This window comes from Rhynchophorus ferrugineus, unplaced genomic scaffold (assembly GCF_030347505.1).
Source record: "Rhynchophorus ferrugineus isolate W39M unplaced genomic scaffold, kcgeb_rfMv2 rfM7, whole genome shotgun sequence".
In the NCBI taxonomy this organism is placed as follows: Eukaryota; Metazoa; Arthropoda; class Insecta; order Coleoptera; family Curculionidae; genus Rhynchophorus; species Rhynchophorus ferrugineus.
This window is the reverse complement of record NW_027472586.1, coordinates 32,346,236-32,362,539: the sequence shown is the minus strand read 5'-3', so window position 1 is coordinate 32,362,539 and position 16,304 is coordinate 32,346,236. Positions and strand designations below refer to the sequence as shown.

General features: G+C 32.6%; 1 protein-coding gene across 5 annotated transcripts in view; it reads right to left on the bottom strand.

Moving 5' to 3' along the window:
* Positions 1-16,304, bottom strand: part of EcR (Ecdysone receptor) — a 604,745-nt gene that overhangs the window by 73,234 nt on the left and 515,207 nt on the right. The window lies entirely within an intron of this gene.

The window sequence follows — 16,304 nt, the reverse complement described above, 5'->3', positions numbered from 1 at the left end:
CATGATTCGTTAGGTTTCGTGTCTACGCGCCTGTTGATATCGCCAACTATTTAATATATTTAACATGATCGTACGCATTAATTTCGTCCGTCACGTTCTAAAAAAACACAACACAGGTTATATATCGTCGATTATATATTAAGCAATTAATAGTAGTGAATGAAATAACGATGAATATAGGGAATGATTAAAGAATAAAGGAACGCGGGACACTGAAGGAAAATGCGTCTTTATATTCGGTTGCATTAGAATAACTATTGAAATTCAGGAGCCTTCGGCGCTGACAGTGGACGTGCGGCGCGGTGAATGTCTAATTCGGAAGGTGTGCCACACGTAGGTACATTGTTTATTGCGGAGGTGGGACAATCTTTTTCGAGTGGTTGCATCTCATACGACGAAGACCGACACGTTTAGGTGGCCTTGGTATGTGTGTATTAAGTCAAGGACTCTAAACGAGTCCTTGTAAGAAATTATCTCTTGATATTTCTTGGAAATAAATAGATTCTAGAGACGTTTCGTCGTAGTCTTAATGTCAATTTCCGTAAAAATTTACATTAAAAAACTACCAATCTTCATTGGATAAGTTGAACCTAATCACTTTAATATGTTTCTAGTATAAATATGTTTTAATTGGGTTAGAAATAACAATGCTTTGGTGTCTAGACAGTTGATATCAGCCTATCTGTTAATTTTATAGGATTTCGTGTTGAAGCCCAATTCACTTTTCAGTATGTGTCATTTCATCGAAGTGTGAACAACATATTTTTTCAATGCGCTAAATTTCTTTCAAGTAAATCGCATTTGCTTTATTTTATCCAAATTGGAAGAAAAAAGCGGTTAAAATCCATCGAATGCTCTCTCGATTTCAACATGTGAATACTAGATTAGACGTTTCAAAGGTAGTGATTTTGATCCCGAAGACAGTGTTCTGGACCACCAGAACAATTTGAGGGCGCGGATTTGTAGGCATTACTCATGAAATCATCAGTGGGGGTAAATAAAATATATTGAATAAAATACATACAGATTTTTCACAGTAAAGCTTTAAATTAAAAAAATATTAGGTAAGTTTATTAAGCAATAGTCTTAAAATATTAATAAATAACTTGTAATAATAAAACAAATTTAGGAAAAATTCAGTTTTATTGATCATAATATTGTCAGTCAAGAGTCGTAACACTCTGGTGTACGCTCTTCTCTTTTTTATACCCATTTGAATAAATAATTTATTTTTGTTTCCAAAATAGGCAATCACTCCTTTGTTTGAGCGAAATATCCTTTTCTAGAGCTTTATTCTTAGATGGGAATAGCCAATAATGTAGACTATTTTTTTAAGCAGATATAGACTAATCATTTCATTCAAAAACAATTCATTCAATTTCTTTATTCATGGCTTTGAAAATAAAATAAATCTTTACAATAAAGTCTAATTACAGTCTAATTTACAGTAAAGTAAATTTTCAATTTCAAGGTTACTACACTCGATTTAGGTAATTTAGGAGCCTAGGTTCAGGAGGAAAGTCGCCTATTGGCATTCTTAACAAATTATAAAGATCTAAACACGCTGATTACCTTAGAGTATGTTTTTTAACACTTAACGGCTATTGTCGACGTTAGTTAGAATTTTATTGCACGTAGAGAAAAGGAACTGATTAATATATATATATATATATAGACATAGGCAGATTGGTCCCATAAAATAAATAGTAATTTAAAGTAAATTAAAAGTTTTATTGTGTTAAACCCTTTCAACCCTTTCATATTTCATAACTGATGCAGTCGGCAGGATTCTCAGTAGATCATAAGGCTGTTCTTTTTTTAATTCATTCAATTAATCGCAATAAAATTTGCTATCAAGAAAAGAAGACAGGTTAACGTTGAATTTGTAATCGCTCCAGAGTTATTCTAAATATTCCTTGGTATAGTTAGTGGAATATAGTGGAATTGTGGCAAAAGTATTGTAGCTGAAGCCGTAAAGTCATAAAAAGTCAAAGACTCAGACACTATTTTAAACTCATGTTTCGTACCTTATATAAAAAATTGGGCAATATCATCGTTGATCAACGTGATTCGGACGCTCTGACATAATCGTGTAGGTTATTTTAAAATTCAATTGTTTCCCAGATATTTCTGATTTACTGCGGTGATAATTGAACCTCCAGCTCCTGCTAATAGTTGTCGGTACCATGTTGGGCAGTCGTCAAGCACAAATTTGGGACAGACAACGTAGAGAGAGACAGGCCATAAAAATAAATGATATATCACGGGATCTAGTCGTAAATGCTATCTGTTTTCTGCTTTAATATATTATCGCGCAGATAATAATCTGCAGGAATCCATTAATTCTAATATCACTGTCACTCTGTTCTTGGTCTATTATATCGACGATGTTATTTCACAAGAAATATGTGTACCAAATTTTGTTATTATTGTTTAATAACTTGTCTGATGTTTTTTGTATAAATAAAGGAGTAACCAAAGAAGAGAAACTCATTTTTGAACATTAAAAGAACAAAAAGATTTTCAAATTATCCAGATGACTTCCTTAGAAATCAGAACCTAAAATACTAATTAATACGATCTTTCAAACTACGACTTCTCTCTCTGACCATTTAGAAAAAACAAATGGTCACTTTAATCCTAGAAAATCAGTACAAGGCAATTTTGGCATGTTTCAATATCAGAAATATATATACGAAATTAAAATCTGTTAAAAGCACATTATATTGTAAAACTCACAGAACTATAATATAAAAATATTCTAAAAGATATTTTGGAAACATTTTGTTTTCTCTATTATTGTAACTATTGTATTATATATATATATATATATATATATATATATATATATATATATATATATATATATACAAATATATATTGCCAGAACTATATAAACTCCACAGCAAAACTTTAACACACTAGACATTTTGTAAATGTTTTTAAATTTTAGGTTCAACGATTAAAGACGGTTAATCATGCCAATCACATTATAAAGATACTGAAGGTGTGTGATCAAGATGCTTATAGATTTCGCTAATACTTTGCGACAAAACTATAGTACATATAGTTAAACATTGTACATATAAATTAAAACATAAGTACAAGAAGTAATCTTCTTCTATTTCTGTTCTATTGACCCACATTGCGTTCATTATATATTATTATATATATTTCATTATAACTTTTCTATCTTGTATTTCTTGTTGTATTATTTTGTCTCAATCAAGATAAGATCAAGAAAGAAAGAATTCTTTTGGCACTACGGCTATGGCTTGGTAATTTTCTTTTAATGTTCAGTTGTGTATATCTAGAGATACATTTGTTGTTGTAGATGTCTTTTGTAAGTCTAAAAGCTGTATACACTTTTTCACAACCAATCATATTAGTGATCTTTCGTGAATAGTTTCGCCGAAGTATTTGAAATGAGAAACTCTTTGGATTTTATTGTATTTAGTTTCTAAAAATTTCAGCCATAAAACACCGTTTTCTCAAATGAAATTTGAAAAAATGAAATTTTTTCTGTTGTTTATTTTACAATCTCTATTTGTTTTTGAGCTGTTTGAGTGTCCTGGATTCGCCAGGTCATCTGCAAAAGCCAAACAGTCTACCGTAACTTCTTTCTAATATGAAGGTTGGTCAATTTTAAGATCCGACTTTATTTTGCGCCACTCTTGGATTACTCTGTTTAAGACTCAAGTGAAAAGTAATGGGAAGAATCCATCACCTTGCATCACTCCTGTTTTAATTTCGAAAGGTTCCGATATTGCTCCCCTCACCTTGTCTAACAATTGCATTGGTTTTCTAATCTAGACCTTGTTCTTCCATAACTTGGAAAAGAGATTCACGGTCCATAGCGTCATAGGCCCTTTTGAGGTCTACAAATGTACAGATCACTTTCTTATTATAAAGTTTCTGTTGTCTGAATTAATTTAAAATTAATATTTGTTCTGGACAACATCTATTTGGTCTGAAAACTGCTTGATATTCATCAATTTTGCCTTAAAGTTGTTATTGTGTTCGGTCCAGGAGACATTGCGAGGTAATTTTGTAGGTGACTGGCAAAAGAGAGATTCCTCTGTAATTATTAACATCAGTTCGATCACCATTCTTATATTCTGGATGGGTCAAGGCAGTTTTCGAGTCCTTTTCAGTTTGCCACTTCTTTTGCATAATCATTCCCTGGACCGACTGACTTCAAGAGTTCTGCAACAATCCGTGTTCACCCCCTTCACCGATGATGAAATAATGGTAAATAAGGGCATTTTACTAAATAATAAATACAATAACATTAAGTCTATACTTAATCACAGTTACATTACGATTCAAAAAATATATTTCTTGTTAACATCATTTAGAAATACTGAATTCATAAATGCCCGTTGCCATCGATAAACTGACGTCTTCTTTGTTCCCACGCGGTAAGTAATACGACGCAATCTACAATGGCCAAGATCCAAAGAACCAGTTCATTGCTAAGGTTGAATTTTATGTCTGGCCTGCCTGCGCTAAGAAACACACTTATTTTCTTCTTTTACGACCCGGTAATTCGATCGTACAATGTAACGTTTGTTGGGCGACCAGTAGAGAAACAAACAGAGAAAAAAAAACGACCTCTTCAACAATTTAATGTCGATTTTCTGGAAGCAGCCACGCTTGTCTAGCCCGACGAAAAAAAGAAAAAGATAAGATTTACGACTGTCCGTGATGAATTATTTTTGAATGTTTTACTGTTCTCTCGGTTGCGAGACGTCCTTTTTATAACGTCCTAGAAACATTTGAACTAGATTCTAATTTTTTTTTAAAGATATAGTTCAAAATGTCATAGCATTATTTATTAGCGCTAATTTAATTTATTATTTATTAAGGGAATTACATATTAATTTCTTAATGCTTAATATACATCATCAAAATTTATCAAAAAGTAATTTTATATTTGTAAATAGATCATCAGGTAAAGATGATCAAAAAAATAAATACTCTGTTAATATTTAACAACAATAAAAAGCGATACATTATTATTTTATTATTTATTATTATATGACATTCTTCAAATAGCTTACACAAAGAAACATTCATAACATCAATTTGAAAAATCATCAGTCTAGTTTAGAGATCAAGTTGGTCCAACTTGAATACCATCCCACAGTCACAATTGGTTATCAGTTAATCAGTTTGTGATTGTAATTGTAAACCTCCAAGCAACAGTGTAAAATTCAACAAGGAACAAGAGCCTCAACTGGGTATTACTAGATGTGTTCTGAGATGATCTCTAAGTTAGACTGATTACTTATTTAATTGATGTTATGAAAGTTTCGTTATTTAAGCTATTTGGAAAATCTCATATCATAATAAATAATAATCATTTCATCGCTTTTTATTTTCTTTACTAGTTGGTATTCTTAATGTAAAGAACCGTGGTTCCGAACCGACCTTGAAAACTAAGTCCAATCCAGATAAACCTATGTTTGGAACAATTCTTATTGCTTCGAGAATCGTTCTGTTGTACCTGCATCAATAAACAAGCAAGACAAGTGCGGGATAAGTACATCAGTGTATGTATTTCCCCAATTAATATAAAATTAGATTACTTATAACACTTAAACACTTTGGTTTGGCACCAATCTATATTGTATCTATATCTTCAATATTGCCTCCACGTTGTTGTGGTTTAGTAATTTTATTTCGTGTTTTAAGGCAACATCTTGGGATAGCTTCGTGTATCCATTTGATTCCGGTGTCATCGTGCAGCTCTTCGTTGGTCATGTAGCGATAAGTAGTGGTTATCAATCGTAGAACTTTGTTTTGGGTGCGTTGGATTACTAGTTATTAAAGCATTATATAAGGTTAATAAATCACAAAGTGATGAAATAAACAGAAAACAGAAACCGACTTCATTAATAATTTAATATCGATTTTACAAATGTGGCATTGTACTGAAACATCAAACCAACTAACATCAAATAAGGTTACTAAATCACACCATCACACCAACGTAGAACCAATTCAGTCACTGAACAACTCGCAAGAAATCAAAAGATTGACGCGAACCAAACCACACGAACTTGTACAGTGTAAAGGTAATTGGGAAATACAAATTGATGTATTTAGCCCATACTTGTCGTGCTTGGGTGTTGATGCAAGTACAACAGAACAGTAGTAATAAATTAACTTGTAAATTGAGATTGTATTAAGCATATTTAATGTATAAAGAAGAGAAAGAATTTCATAAAAAATATCCTGCATTAGTAACAAATAAACAAAACAAGAAAATGGTTAGCCGGCTTGGTGGCGCAGTGGTAAAGGCGATAGGATGGTCCTCCTACTGTTGGGATAGCCGCGGGTTCGAATCCTGCTGGGGCATTGCCGTAAATTTATGTTTGTGATTGTTCTAAGCAAGAGTGTACAATCCGACAAGGAAAACGATCCCAGTCACGTCAGTAATCAGGCTGGGTAAGACCGGATGTCTTCTGGGATGAGTTCTAAAGTTGGTCACTCGCCAATCGGTAGGCTTAATGCTGATAACCGTGGTTCGGAGCCCACGTTAAACTTTAGGCCTAGTCCACATAAACCCATGGTTTGTAAAAGGAGACTTAAATCACTACATAGTATAAAATAAAGTCGCCTTTTCTGTCCCTATATCCCTATGTGCGCTTAAATCTTTAAAACTACGCAACGGATTTTGATGCGGTTTTTTTCAGTAGATAGAGTGATTCAAGAGGAAGGTTTATATGTATAATACATGCATAATATACTAAGGCAACATTGCTAATTTTAGAGGTTTCTAACGTGATGTCGTAAATTAACCTATTTTTTTGGGCTTATTTAGCAATTAGCAAAAACGCTGCCTAACCCTACGAGTTAGATCAAATTAATGTACTACAGTATTGTACACCATAAAAAGGTCTACAAAAAAGTCCGCGATGGTATATGTTTATCTTTTAGGGATTAACCATTTTTATTGTTTACTTTTTACGTGAGAAAATGGCTTATTTACGAAGCTATTTTAAGCAATACGGCATTAATCCTTATCGAATTAAGTACCTTAAATACAGTGTGCAATTAATATAGATCAATATGGTTCCTTACAGCATGTAAATTAAACAAATATTTTCGGAGATATTACAAATTTAAAATTTGCGTTTAAAAATGTGTAATGTAATAAAAATTGTATGAATTTAGATATTCCAAAGATAGCAGGAAATCTTCAGAGTAAGTATAGGGGAAGAGGAATTGTTTTACTCCAAATTTAATGCGTGCAGGCCAAGGGCAGTAATGAATGAACCAAAAATACTGGATCGATTTTAATCATGTTTTCATTGAGTGACATTGGCATATATATTTTATGCCTGTGCAAAGTCGGAGCGGGCCGCTATGTTTTTATATACAACGTTCATATTTTTTCTGTAGTGTATTTAATTTAGTATCAGCATTGCACCCGTCGGAAGCGGGGCGGGTCGCTAGTATATTATAAAATATAAAATTAGTATGGATATATTGGATACAAGAGGCTATTTGGATACAGTTCAATTAAACTGATGTAGTTGAAGACAATTAACTGAAAGCTCATTTGTTATCATTGGGTAATGTTTTCGAAAAAAATCAACGGAAGGCTAGAGTAGTAAAGAAAACGTAAAAACAAAGACCAGGGAAAGACAAACGAAAACAGTACACTCCTCATCCACCAGTCCATCGAGTTCAGGTTGAAGGCCGCGCTTTGTAATTAGATGACGGGCGATCGTAAACCAGTCACGATATTGACCCGATAAATGTAGCGCCCGCAACTTCTTGGAAACCCTCTCGATGATCGCATAAAATCGATATAAAAATCCGATTCCGATTCGATACGGCGGAATTGATGCAAAGCGACGGGCATGTCGGCGCAATCAAACAGCGTCCCCTAACATCGTAACTCGTGTCGTCGTTCGAACCGGCGACGTAACCACGCTGATCTATCGTCCAAGTCCGGCGCAGAAGTTTATTTCATTAGTGGTACCGTCTTAATTTGTAATAAGGACAAATCGTGATATCCAACGAGTTCCAATGATTAGAGGTGCACATCTGAAAAACTGTGTTTCATTCACAGTTCTTGTTCAAATGTTCTAATTTAAAAATAGTAGTTTTTTTTTGTATTTATGATGTATTTGTGGTGTATTTAGGGGAATACAATTTTTGTGTTTAGCGCGCCTACAAATTAGTTTTAAAGTTTTTTTTTTAATTTAGTTTTTTTATGGACAGATAAAAATTAGTATTACTTAAACAGTTGAGACCTGTTTCATATGTTAAAATAATGTTGAGGCATTTGGGTACTGGCAACCCTGACTATATTCACTAAACCTTAAACAAAAACAAACATATCTGTTATTCTCTAACAATCATTAGACATATGGGTACAAAACGTCTAAAACTATTTTAAAAACCTAAATAATTAAAGAAAATATATTTGTTTGTTTGTACGGTTTCTTACGTTTTATGTATCATAAAAATTATGATACAAATTACATTGTTCGAAGGCTATCTCTGAACGATGACTGATAACGCATTATTTTATTTAATAAATATTTATTTAACCCAAATTACGTTATCAGGATTCCTTCCAGTATATTTACGTGATGAGTACTTGCATTTCATCATTAAACCATCACGTATTTACATTTGCGATACGATTTAGTTTCATTCTAATTATACGATTTCATTTCGTTAAACGATTTATATACTATAAGTTATCGAGCATTTACTTTAATATTAATTAGTTTGTATCATCGCTGTCATTAGTAATTTAATCACGTCTCATACATATAATCGCTATATTTAATGTTAGAATCACATATACCAGATTGTTCAATAAGTTGTAGACTAAAATTTCGACGATATCTAATATTTTTTTATCAACAAAAACACATTCGTGTGTGGCTACAAAAAGGTTATAATTATTTTGTGCATCTTTTAATCACTATAAATCATTCTGAAGCAAGTCATATTGACATACATATTGATTTTAACATGTCCACTATCTGCATATCACGTAGTTTCAAAAAGTTCATTTGTGTCGTTTAGTTTTCAAAATTTGTTTATTATTTAATTATTACGTTGTTACTGATCGTTCCTGACTAACCTACAATTTGTCTTAGATATATAACTAGGAGGACCCATCGGCCCTAACTCAGTCTCTGGTGAAATAATGTTTATACATGTCAATGTTGTATTTTTTATTATATGCAACTCACTACACAACATTACAAAAGATCAGATGGTTTGATTCTTTTGAGTCGGTGTCCTGTTCTGGTGATATCCAAAAGTTGCAATACTTCAATATTCTCATGAGAATGCCCCTTGCCTCATGCCCCCTTGCAACTCTCTTAATTTCCTGACTTACTGTGGGTATCTGAAGGTCTTGATGTAGGAAGTCAGTGCTTTAGTATTTGGATGCGTCCACAACCAGGACATTGTTCTGAAAAATTTGTATTTTGTTTATGTTACTCTTTGCAGAACATCACCATAATTGAACTCCGTATATCCGTATTCATAAAGGTTTCAGTATTTGCTTATATAGTAGTAATTTAGTATGTACTGATAATTGTGATTTTCTTCCAATTAGCCAATACATTTTCCTATATTTCAATTCCAGTTCTTTTCTTTTCTTCTTCATACGTTCTTTCCAGCGAAGTTTTGCATCAAGATTCATTCCGAGATATTAAACGGTGTTGCTATATGGAATGATAGTATTATTTAATGCGATTGGTGCTTGTACTGTCTGATTGTAGCACTGCACATGCACAGATTTACTTTTGTTAATTTTTATTTTCCAAGCTTGTGTACAATTATTTATATTGTCACTTGCTTGTGGTGACTTTCGTATTGTCTTCGACAACTATAATCGCAGTATCATCAGCAAATGTAGCCATCGTAATATTCTCCATTTGTGGTATATCACAAGTGTAGAGTAGATAAAGCACCGGCCTCTGTGCACTTCCTTGTGATACACCTGCTTTAGCTCCTTTTATTGTAGAGCAAGCTTCTTCTTGTTTAACTCTAAACATTCTGGCTGTAATGTACGATTTTAGTAGTTCGGTGTGTTATTTAGTAATATTTTCTGTAGTTTATGAACAAGGACTTCATGTCAAACGTTATTGAACACTTGGCGTCATCTAATAATATGGCTGAGCATACTTTTTACTTTCGTAAAATGATAATTGACCTCTTCCGTGTATCAAAACTGTCTGTCGTGGTAATTCGTAGAATTTTTTTTTTATTACTCTTCGTGAGTTCACAATCTGCCCTATTGGCAATAAGTATTTCTTCTGTTTATATTATATATACATGGCATGTAGAAAATCACTTCATTAAGCAATCTTCTGTATAAAATATTATCTTAATTAATTAGTCTTATTCTAATGCTTATTCTAAACTCTACATATGTCCAATAATCAGATCAGGTGGTGTTAAACGTTTTAGTCTACGCACTTCACTATCACGTCGCATATTTAGCTGATTAGCGAGTACATTGGGATGCACTGACATTCTTTCGAAGTACTTCACACAAACACGTTGGATTACACTCGTTATAGGTTCTAGAGGAATATCGCGTTGTATCACTTTATTTGAAATATAGTACGGAGCATCAACAACGGCACGCAACACCTTATTTTGGAACCGTTGAATGATGGATATATTAGATTTGCTAGCGGTACCCCATAGTTGAATTCCATATGTCCAAATGGGCTTGAGTATAGACTCATACAGCAATACCTTGTTATCTAATGATAACTTGGATTTGCGCCCAATGAGCCAATAAATTTGATATAATTTTAGTCCTAGTTGTTTCCGTTTAGAGAGTATGTGCTTCTTCCAGGTTAGGCGTCGATCTAAATGCATACCAAGATATTTAACATGCTCTGCTTGGGGGAGTTGACGATGATTGATATTTACTGGTGGACATGTTCTTCTACGCAGGGTAAACGTTATATGCGTGGATTTTGATTCATTGGCTTTAATGCGCCATGTCTTCAACCATAATTGTATTTGCTCCAGGTGGGTTTGTAGGTTTATTGATGCTGTGACTGGATCTTCATGGGATGCTAAGATTGCTGTATCGTCTGCATATGTTGCCACAGTAGTTATATTTGTGGTGGGCAGATCAGCCGTATACAGAAGATACAGTACTGGACCCAGTACACTACCTTGCGGAACTCCTGAATATATGGGATTTAATTCGGTATGTTCATCGCCTTGATTTACAATAAAATGTCTGTCAGTGAGATACGATTTTAGTAGCTGATAGTCCGGATGAGGGAGAAGTTTCTTTAGTTTAACCTGCAAGCCCGTGTGCCATACTTTGTCAAAAGCCTGAGATATGTCTAGGAAAGCAGCCGAACAATATATTTTGGCATTTAGGTCAACGTTTATTTGGTTTACAAGTCTATGCATTTGTTCTATAGTCCCAATTCGTAGAAATAAGTTTACAGAAGTTGATAACTATTAAAATGAAAAATAAACATCTCACGCATTTTCGTAAACTTATGAACAACCAAGTACATCGATTAGTAATGCGACAACATAAGAGATAAATTACTAGAATAAGGTTCATTTCGTTATCTAACAATATTAAGGTCAGTGTATATTTATGTAACGTATATTTAAGTGACGCGATATAAAAATACATTTGTTAATTTTGCTTAATAAATTAAAGACAGGCTCGAAACAATTAATTCATTTCAACTCAGCGCTGACTAACCGTACATAAAAGGGTATCAATCGTTTTTTTACGATATATTTGCCAATTGGTCTATGTCCAGAAGTCATCTCTCGTCACGGACGACGAAAACACAAATGTCACCCATTAGATAATACAAAAACGCGGCATCAGACGACCGAACCTGATTATACAACCAGAAAAACCAATTTTAACAACTTTTCAATTATATACCCAGTTAATAGTTGACGAGTTTTCACGAAAAACGCGTTTTGGCATATTCTCAGCTTTATTTTCTCGTGCTCGTTAAAAAAATAGATCGCATATGAAACGTGATAAATACGGACGATTTTTATATATCTTTTATCTAAATTTAGACGACCTACTTTAATTTTTTCAATGTCAGCGAGCAAATACATTTTCTCGTTTAGTTTATTGTTGTTTCAATGTTGTCGGTTATCTTGTAAAAGTGATTTTTTTCATAAAAATACATGATGATGATGTTTGATGTACATCGTAGCTGTTTTCAAAATAAATGCGTTTATTGGAACTGAGTTATTGTGTACTATTGTCATGTTTTGATAGGACGATTGCCATTAACATAAATAAAATATATACAATTCATATCCGATCTCGAAATGCCAATATAGGAAATCTGATAAAAACTGGGTTATAGAAAATATATTACAGTGCATTAATGGTTCTGAAATTATTATACAACTATATAAATTATACATACGCTATATTATACATTTCTATTTATATTTCTCCTCTATTCACATAACCTCGTGCAGCTTGTTTGGAACCTGCTGCTATGTCTGTAGAAAGAGAGAGATTTACAAATAATTGGTCACTACTATTTTATCCGTTCCGTCCTCGACGATTCAAAATGAGATACATCTGTCCCAACTGCGAGAAGCCAATGTCATTCAGTCATATTTCAGCAGAATGAAAAAACTTAAACAAAAGCAGGCAGCGTTGAATTTTAAAAGAATGATTTACCTATATGTTTCACTCATAATAAATCCATTAATAATTAGTAAGTTCTAATACCAAGTTGATTTGTATTGTAGATATATGGTATAGGAAGACTGGTAGTCAAAAATCAATTATAAAAGTAGCGTGAGTATGGATTTGGACATTTCGAAATCGTTTCGAGAGATAGTTACTGGCGACAAGATTCATCAAAATAGCTCAACATAAAACAACAAAATATTTCTATAAAAACATTGAAAATAATATTAAATAACATATAAAAACTCTTATGATATAGCTTATATTGAGATATACAATGAACGATGAGCAACAATAATGAAAATCAATACAAGTTGCAATCTAAAACATATAGAAAATAAATAACTAGAAATTATATAAGCAGCTAGGTCGAATCAAACTTCCTATGATCGCAGAATCGTGAGTACCATCATACAGGCGAACGCTGAAGATTGTTATGAAGCTGAACAAAGACCGTGACCATCATGGTTGAAGAAGTAGTCGTGAGAAGGTGCCATGTGTATTGTGTTTGAATAAAAAGCTTTTAAAGGCGGTTATTATCCACTCAGAATGAGAGAAAAAAACCAACAAATCCTGATTAGACATCACGTTTAATTAGTTGACGTTAGTAAAAGTCAATTCTATGGGATCATTATTTCTAAATGACAAAATATTGAAAAAGTAAAATACGACCAATTTCAAATGTAATTATGTTTATACGTAAAAGTTCACGGAAATCTAACACAATGGAAATTGAATCCGATTTGAATTTTGTTTTTCACTTCATTCATAATATTTCAGACTAATTCAGACTCTGATCGAATAAAACTAAGTGTGCAAAATTAAATATAATACATTCTTGTTCCTTCTGATGCTTTTAAATTAATTAGTTTTAGGAACAGTATCACCATTGATATTTTGTAGTATTAAAAAATAACAACAACTCAATCAAATTAAAAATTAAAGGAGTTATAACACTGCCATTTTAACAAATATTTATAGAGTAAATAAAGCAACTTCAACGTAGAAATCAAAGATTTGTAAAATGTTTCATTTAACAGAAGCAACAAGAAAGACAATTACAATATAGATAAAATCATATTAATGGAAAACCATCATATACATTTACTGTTGAGGGATATCAGCTAGGAATATCCACCAAATTATGGCATTTGCTGAGTTTTTGGCCATAATCTTGTTTATAATACCATTCCTATAAAAGGGTAAGTGATGCAAAACCCAAAAATGTTTTTGTTGTTACTTTTCAATATATTAATTACAATTTTATGTCACTATTCTCCATGTTAACTTCGGTTGAAAAGGTTGATGGGTGCCCAGTGCGAGGAAAATCTTCCCTCTCGAATGCTTTATAATTGCATATATTTTTAAAAATGTCGATTCATCATATTCTGCTACATTTCTTGTATCCATTCAATACGTGAAATTTCATTTGTCAAAAAAAAAATAATAATAAAAATTACTTTTGTTGATTTTTATGTTTATTGTAAAAATCGTAACTGATGACGTTAAAAAATCGGATCAGTATAACGAATGTCGACAGTTCCTTAGAGCTAGCTTTTTAAACGATTAATTTCTGATATTTGGAGGCTGAATGTATAGTACAATAAATAAGAACATATGGAAATATGTAATAGAATATTAATATCAAACTAAGTTAAAATAAGTGGTGCTAATAAATAACAACAGAAGGGAGAGATAAACCAATATACAAAAAGAGTAAACACACATTTAAAAAATAGATAATTATTTATATATAGGGTGTCATTCCATACAGGGCGAATTTTTCTCCCAGCAAATACCAGATATAAATGAGTGTCCGGAAACAAAAAGTAAAAAGGAACAGTTAAAACTTCATAATAATTAAATGATAATTACATAATTAACTCTATAATCACTTTAACCACTTTATGCTATAACATAATATACATATATACTTACAACTACGTAGTGATGCTCCACACTTTTCACAAAAAAGTTGATGCTTACCTAAAACAAAACAAAAATTCGTTAAAAATACTTAAAATGCATAGAATTCAACGAAAAATCAATTTATTTTGATACAATATAAATTGATGATGATATGTTGGAAAAAAATGTTGTAAATAAATTTTAAATGCATTTTTAGCCAGTTGGTGTGGATGTTTTATGCATCTACGATCTCAGGCGTATTATATGTTGCATATTTATGACGCTGGCCATAAACATAGACGGAGATTTTTAATAAAATTTATTTTATATTTATTTAGATATAACATCTAATGTAATATGAATATATCGAGAGCTATATAAGTTTTTTTGATTCTAATTTGATACAGTCTAGATCCAATATCGAACTATGATTTACTAACTGTTAAGTATATCCTTAATGTTTTGGGGTTAATTATTATTGAATTAGCGAGAATTCTATTTATCAACATAGATGAATTTAATATATAAATAAGTGACATGAGCATTATGAAACTGTGTATTAGGAATAAACGTTTCGAAATTTTATAGTTGGTAAATTATAGTAAAATTGGACATATTGCGATTCTAGTTGCTTGTGCCACCAACCATTTAGTTGAGATTTAGTTCCCAGTGACTATTTACAAATTTACGAAAGAAAAAGGTTGATAATTTTCAACACTACTCCGAATCATCAACTCGTCGTTGTTTTTGGTCAAAAGTGAGCTCGCGAGGCACCCACTTTGCACCGAGCTTTCTCATACCCAAATATTAGTGAATGAGATGATGTACACGTTCAGTTGATATCTTTAGAGTGTCTGCTACTTCATTCAATTTACGGTCATTCAAAATCATTTTGTGGATTTTTTAAATGTTTTCGTCGGTAACATCTTCTTTTGAGCGTCGACTGCGTTCACCGTCTTCGGTGCTCATTTCACCACGTCTAAACTTAGCATACCTATCCTTGATGGTTGATTTTCCTGGGGCAGTGTTTGGAAACTCGGCATCAAGTCAAGTTTTTGTTTCAACTGTATTTTTCCCTTCAAAAAGTAATATTTTATCAACACGCGAAATACCTTTTTATTAATTTTTTCACAATAACAAAAATTACTTCACTCAAAATGCTATAATTCATAAACTAATGTAGCGAATTGAGGCATGTCGAATTTTACATCGTGGAATAACGGTCTACAAAATACCCAGAAATATAATCCCAGATGTTGAACACGGGCGGGGTGCCAATTGGAACCCGACACCGAATAGCTGGCGGCAACCCCGAGACGTTTATCTGGGATATTATTGAAGGGTATTTCGGTCATTCAGTGCTCAACCCTCGTTTGGTTTAGACGTGCCACCATCGACTGCCCAAGCCTCGTCAACAGGTAACTCCGCTGCCATCCTTTTTATCATTGTATTTTTCTCATTTTTTATATTGTCAATAAATAACGGTCACATCATGTAAACACCACTGTTTCATTTCGATTTACCTCCATTCACCGAGCCACATCATTTACCCTAAAGTGGTGACCCCGACGTGATCTTTCGCAAAATTGGGTTTGGACTCGTGAATGGAGGGTACGTAGAAAATGGTGTATTTTACGTGACCGTTATATTTTTTTTGTTTCAAAATTTTAAATATTTTTAATTCGATTCC